Raw genomic sequence first — 5,546 nt, 5'->3', positions numbered from 1 at the left:
CAGTAGATTGCATCAAGTCTTGATAAGTAGAATTCACTCCTCCTGAAAGAGTGTAGAGCCACAGTGGACAGTCGTCTGCATTGTCCATGGTTTTGCTGCAATCCCTCATACTGAGCAAGCATGAAGCGACAGTGGAGAGGAAAACTCCCCTTTAACAGGAAGGAAAAACCTCCAGCAGAACCAGGCTCAATTGTGAACGGTCATCTGCCTCGACCGACTGGGGGTTAGAGAAGACAGAGCAAAGACACAAAAAGACAGACAGATAAAAAGGCACAGAAGCACACACTGATCCAGGAATCTTTTCTACGTTAGATGGTAATAGCGGATGTCTTCTGTAGCATTTACGAGGTGCTTAAAGTTATTTTGGATAGAAAATAGACCAGTGCTAGGTTCGGCTACAGGAGTAGAGAATGTAGAAGGATATTAATGACAACAGACCAGGAATGAGTTTGAACTACCGGCTTATTTTTTATCAAAAGAAAGAAGAACAACAATATTACAACAGTTGACATACAATGACACATGATTAAGTCCCAAAATAGATCCCCTGTTTGAAATTGAACCTAAAGCTAGGTATTAAAAGGGTTACTATTTTATTTTCCTAACCTAGGTTATAGTTCTATTTTAGTTCCGGTGAATACTGTTAATCTAGTTAATTTACAGTCTAATCGACTCTCTAATCTTTTAAATCTAATTTAGCTATTTAGAGTTCTCTTTAAGGAAGCTAAGATTTTTAATATCCTGTTTTAACCATTTCTTATTTCCATTTTAACTCAACAGACAATTTCACATTCAATACACTGACAAGGGACATTGAATGGGTTTCGAGAAAAGAAAACAATAAAACACAATTCAACAAATCCAGCAAAAGGCTGAATAATTTGCGCTTAGATCAATGTCTCTTTCCTCTGATGGTCCTGAAGGGTTAATCCTGTTCTTCTGATTCCAATACTAATTCAGCAGGAAAACATTGGAGCAGATCATATCAGTTCAGATGATTGGGAATTTGTCCAGGCGGAGTGTGTGGCTCCTGCTAGACGGCATTACAGGGCTCCTGGGTTACGGCTCGCCATCTTGTTTCTCTCTTCAGCAGAATCCAACTTGGGAAATTGACTCGGAGTTCCCCCCGGTCAAACCTTCCAGGCAAACCTCAAAAAAGGCCAAGTTCCAGTTCTTACAACGTGTACACTCCGAACACAGTCGGAGAAAAGTTGCGGAAAGCTCTCCTCCAACAATGGAAAAAATTTCTCAACAACAGGTACTTTTTAATTGTCTATTTGTCTTATCTCTCTCTTTTCTCGCAGCACAACTCTTAGCTCTTGCTGTCTCTCCTTCCTCATTTCTCTCTCTGCTTGTCACTACCCGATCCGTATCGGTAGCACGATCCGTACCATCAGCTCATTTGCGCAAGCGCGAACAGAATAACTTCCGGGTCGCCAAAAAAAAATGTAATTACGGTACTGAAAAATACTTATTTCTATACTCAAGTCATTAAATAATGCTAAACTATAATCGTACATAAAATATTGAAGACTTTTCTGAAGAAATCGATACGTTTTACATCCTCTCCATTGTATTGCTTGAAGTCATCATCGGATATGCTCAGAAGTCGGGGAAGATATCATTGTGTAACGTTTATCTGTATTGTCTTAATGCACTCTGTTAGTTTATGGCTTGTTCAAACAGGGCTGGAAAAAAAAAATTCATCCTTACTTATATGGTGAATGTCGCTATACAAACAATCTTGTTCTAAACATTTATTTTATTAGAAAGTTAAAAATGATCGATTGCGATTTTGAGCGCCCTCTGGTTGTACACATCATAAACTAGAGAAGGACCTCGTGATTATAGTAGCCGCATTGTTTTTTGTTTTTTTTTGTTTTTTTTTACAAAAACAAACAGGGAATAGAACAAAGAACACACCATACCTTATTTAAATTACATTTATTAAGCACAAAATACATACATATGCAAATCAAATAAATGATAAAAAAAAAAAACTCACTTCCAAAAAAATTCAAAATCAAATACGATTCTGTACTCCTATATGTATTTATAGCTGGGGGTTTAGGTACTTTAAGAAATGGTTTATATAATTTTATTTCACACATCTTCACACGAGGCAAAAAGACAGTTTGGGGGCAGAAAGAGCTGTGGGAGAAGTTAAAAGATTTATTGGAAAACTGGTTAGCTCACGCTAACCAATTTCTTTCCCGCCGGTCATCCCCCCTCTTCCTGTCAGCTCACTGTCAACAAAATGCGTGCCACTAGAGCACATAAAAAAAACACATAAAAAAAATAAAAAGTTTTGTTTTTTCCTGCGTCGCTCTCACAGCGTCACGGGTTGGCTTCGGTGTGAGTGGTTGAAATAGCACGTCGATAAGATGACAGACAAGTGGCTTATCCAATCATATGCAAGGATTTTTGATAAGGCCCAGCCTTAAAAAAAGGCAAATCCTATAGAGAGGTCCCAGATGGATGTGAGTGGAGCTAGACGGAGCGAAATACATCTAGCTGGAGTCAGGTTATAGATTTGGAGCCTCAGTTAAGAAAATAATTTTGCCCATTCCTGTTAAACTGCAATAGTTTAGTACATTAAAGACTGAGAAAGATGCTGTCAATAATGTTGCATGCACACTGCATACACACTAATAATCAGTTCATTATAGTATTTATGGATTATACTGCTGTCCGGGCAAACCCCTTGTGTCCTACTTTGTTATTTTTCAGGAAGTGACAAAAAAACGTTGATTTTCAAAAACTTCAGACCTCACACTTCATATATTTTAATTATTTATTACATAGATAGGCATTCCTTCTTTTTTAATATTTTGACTAAATCATGCTCACATGAATTAGTGTTCTTGACTAATGTCAAATGGAGGTTTGAGCCTGAGAGTGCCATAAAAACAACAAGACCTGGTGTCTTATCAGACTTTTATAGCTTTCAGTCCAAATAACGGTGTCCCATAGGGGTAATTTGATTCTGATAACACTGATTATTATTCTGCACATGTAAATGTAGTCAGGGAGTGAAAAATAAACTTCTTTGCATCTGCTGTTTCCAACAGTCATAATTTTCATGTTGCTGCTTTGATAAATTAAACATTAGCTAAATCCACCTAAAACAGCATGTCTCTATTTCTAGTTTACACTGGACAACAAGGAGGACCCCGTGGCTCTGGAGTGCCTGTCGTGTTCTTGTGCTGCAGGTAAAGCTCTATGTAATCACATAGTAGCCCTGCTATTTCAGACGGCACACTACAGTACCATTGGCTTCAAGACTGCCACTGTCATCCACCAGCTCGCTGCAGACATGGCATAGGCCAAGGACACAGGTTAATTAGTATTTACTACTCTTGATAATGTATTTCCTATATTGTTGTCATTAATGTTGTTGATATTTTTATTATTGCTTTTGTAGGGAATTGCACCGGAGGCAACAAATGTGATGAAGTTGTTTAAGCCACAGAAAAAAGAAGTGTTGGAACTGGTGCTAAGTGCACACTTTACAGAGCATATACTGATGAGTTTAAATTAGTTTTCCTCTCCACTCATTAACCATCAATGCCATTTTTATGCATACCTCCTTTTGTTTTGTTTTTTTTATCTGTTAAAATCAGTTCACCAACATTCACCATTGTTGGTGAATGTTGGTGAACAGTTGTTGGTGAACTGATTTTGTTAATTTAAATGCATGTACTGGGTTAGGCAGGGAAATCTATTGGCCAGCCCCACTAAGATTTTTTTTCACCAGCCGCCACCGCACTGGGTCCTTGCCTGACTCTTTCTCTCCTATCATCCCTTTGCTCTATTTTCATCTTCCTTAACAAATATTTTTATAAGTTATTTTTACAGATAATGTTGTAATGTAAATTAAATCAAACTTATTTGTTTTTCAATTTTTGACAGGGCCTCTTCCAGATCTTCATGCGATGGCCATTGGTGAAAAACTTAAAGACGTTCGTCCACAGCAACAGATGTATAGAAATGAAAAAAATTGGTTTAAATTTGTTATAAAAGACAAACGTATTTGCAGCATCAATGGATATTTGCTGATTGTGGTGTAAGCAATTTTTTGGTTACTTCAAAACTTGTAAACAGTGGGCATATCTGTGAATTAAAGTAACCATTTAATGAATACTGCATTCTTTTTTCTTTTTACTTTATTTTAGTTCTCAACTTCAAAGCAAGACACAATGTCATTTTCATAACAACCATTTAGCATTTACCTCCAACCAATTACAATCTTACAGTGTCATAGCTGTAAAGCCTTTTGCAGTAAGATAACATCCAAGCTAGCGGGCCTCAGATGGGCTTGTCCCCCTTGATATCAAGAGGTCCCTGGAAATTTGACATCAGGCAGCAGATGGCCCACAGCTGATTCACTCATCCTACCATGGAGAGCGGAACAATTCCATCCCAAATGTGGTATTCCTTGACCCTGCGTATGGCCCTCTCCACTAGAATCCTCAAACGGGCGAGGCAAGAGTTTTCTGAGTGTCTGGTTTGCTGAGCTGGGTTGATTTCTTTATCTTAATGGTGGGATGATGAGTTGTACATTGTACAATTGAATTGAATTGAATTGAATTGAGTTGTACCCCCACCTCTGACAGCATTTTCTCAATCAGAAAACCCTTGTCAGCCATAACTTCATCCCCTGGCTGGAGTAGCTGTAGAAGCTGGGATTTTTTTGATATTTCCATGTCCGAAATAGAGCCTCTGTATAGTGTAGAAACAAATGTGATAACACCACATGGAGCAACACCAATCAGTCCTTTAAATGTGGTGTCTTGAAAAAGTCTCTGACTCTAAGGAGAGGGAAGTTGCGGTTTCACAGTGGATCTCAGTGCAGTCTATGATGACTCTCAGCTGAGAATAGAGCCTGAACTTGTCAAGCATCGTGGCCTGTACCTGCTCTCTTGTCATCCAAGATGGTAATCCCAAAACCTGATAAAGGTAGCTTGTCCATGTAAGGATGATGCGACTAACAGTCGACACACTGACCTCAAAGAGAGATGACAATGTCCTCTCCTGAAGCCCAGCTGCAACGCGACAGAGATACATGAACAGTTTTATCATCAGTTCAAGCTTTCGCTGTGGACTTGCCGTCACTTCTGCTGCTCGCTGTGCTTTGGACCAATAGATAAGCCTTGATGCAGACGGGTTAACAGACTTCCAAAACAGAGTGAAGACCTTCTTGGAACTGAATCTTGTGTAGTAACGGTAGTCCTCGTCGGTCACACAAATTTATAATTAATGGCTCCTGATTTTTATTGGTCTGTTGCTGGATTTTGTGTTCAAGTGTCAAGATTTGCACCTCCAACTGCTGAATCTTCCTAGCAGCTCTGTCCATTTTACCTTTAGAGAAAAGAGGAGAATACACTTTAGCATCAATTATCCATTTTTTGTTTCATCCACATAATTGGATGCTATCAGTAAGCTTAACAATAATTCTTAATTTTCATGAGGTGAAGAAAGGAACATTAAGGTCTTTATTGCTAAATTGTGGCAAATATGATGGTTGATATAATTTAGTTTAGAAA

The 5,546-nt window shown here is 38.4% G+C and overlaps 1 long non-coding RNA gene across 1 annotated transcript; it reads left to right on the top strand.

Moving 5' to 3' along the window:
• The first annotated feature begins 1,212 nt into the window (after nt 1-1,212).
• On the top strand, nt 1,213-3,571 carry LOC118561482. The gene is made up of 3 exons (XR_004930075.1): nt 1,213-1,258; nt 3,149-3,338; nt 3,425-3,571. It is a non-coding gene; the product is annotated as an uncharacterized LOC118561482 (long non-coding RNA).
• Nucleotides 3,572-5,546: the final 1,975 nt, after the last annotated feature.

Source organism: Fundulus heteroclitus, unplaced genomic scaffold (assembly GCF_011125445.2).
Source record: "Fundulus heteroclitus isolate FHET01 unplaced genomic scaffold, MU-UCD_Fhet_4.1 scaffold_64, whole genome shotgun sequence".
NCBI classification, from domain to species: Eukaryota; Metazoa; Chordata; class Actinopteri; order Cyprinodontiformes; family Fundulidae; genus Fundulus; species Fundulus heteroclitus.
This window is presented reverse-complemented; position numbering and strand designations above follow the sequence as displayed.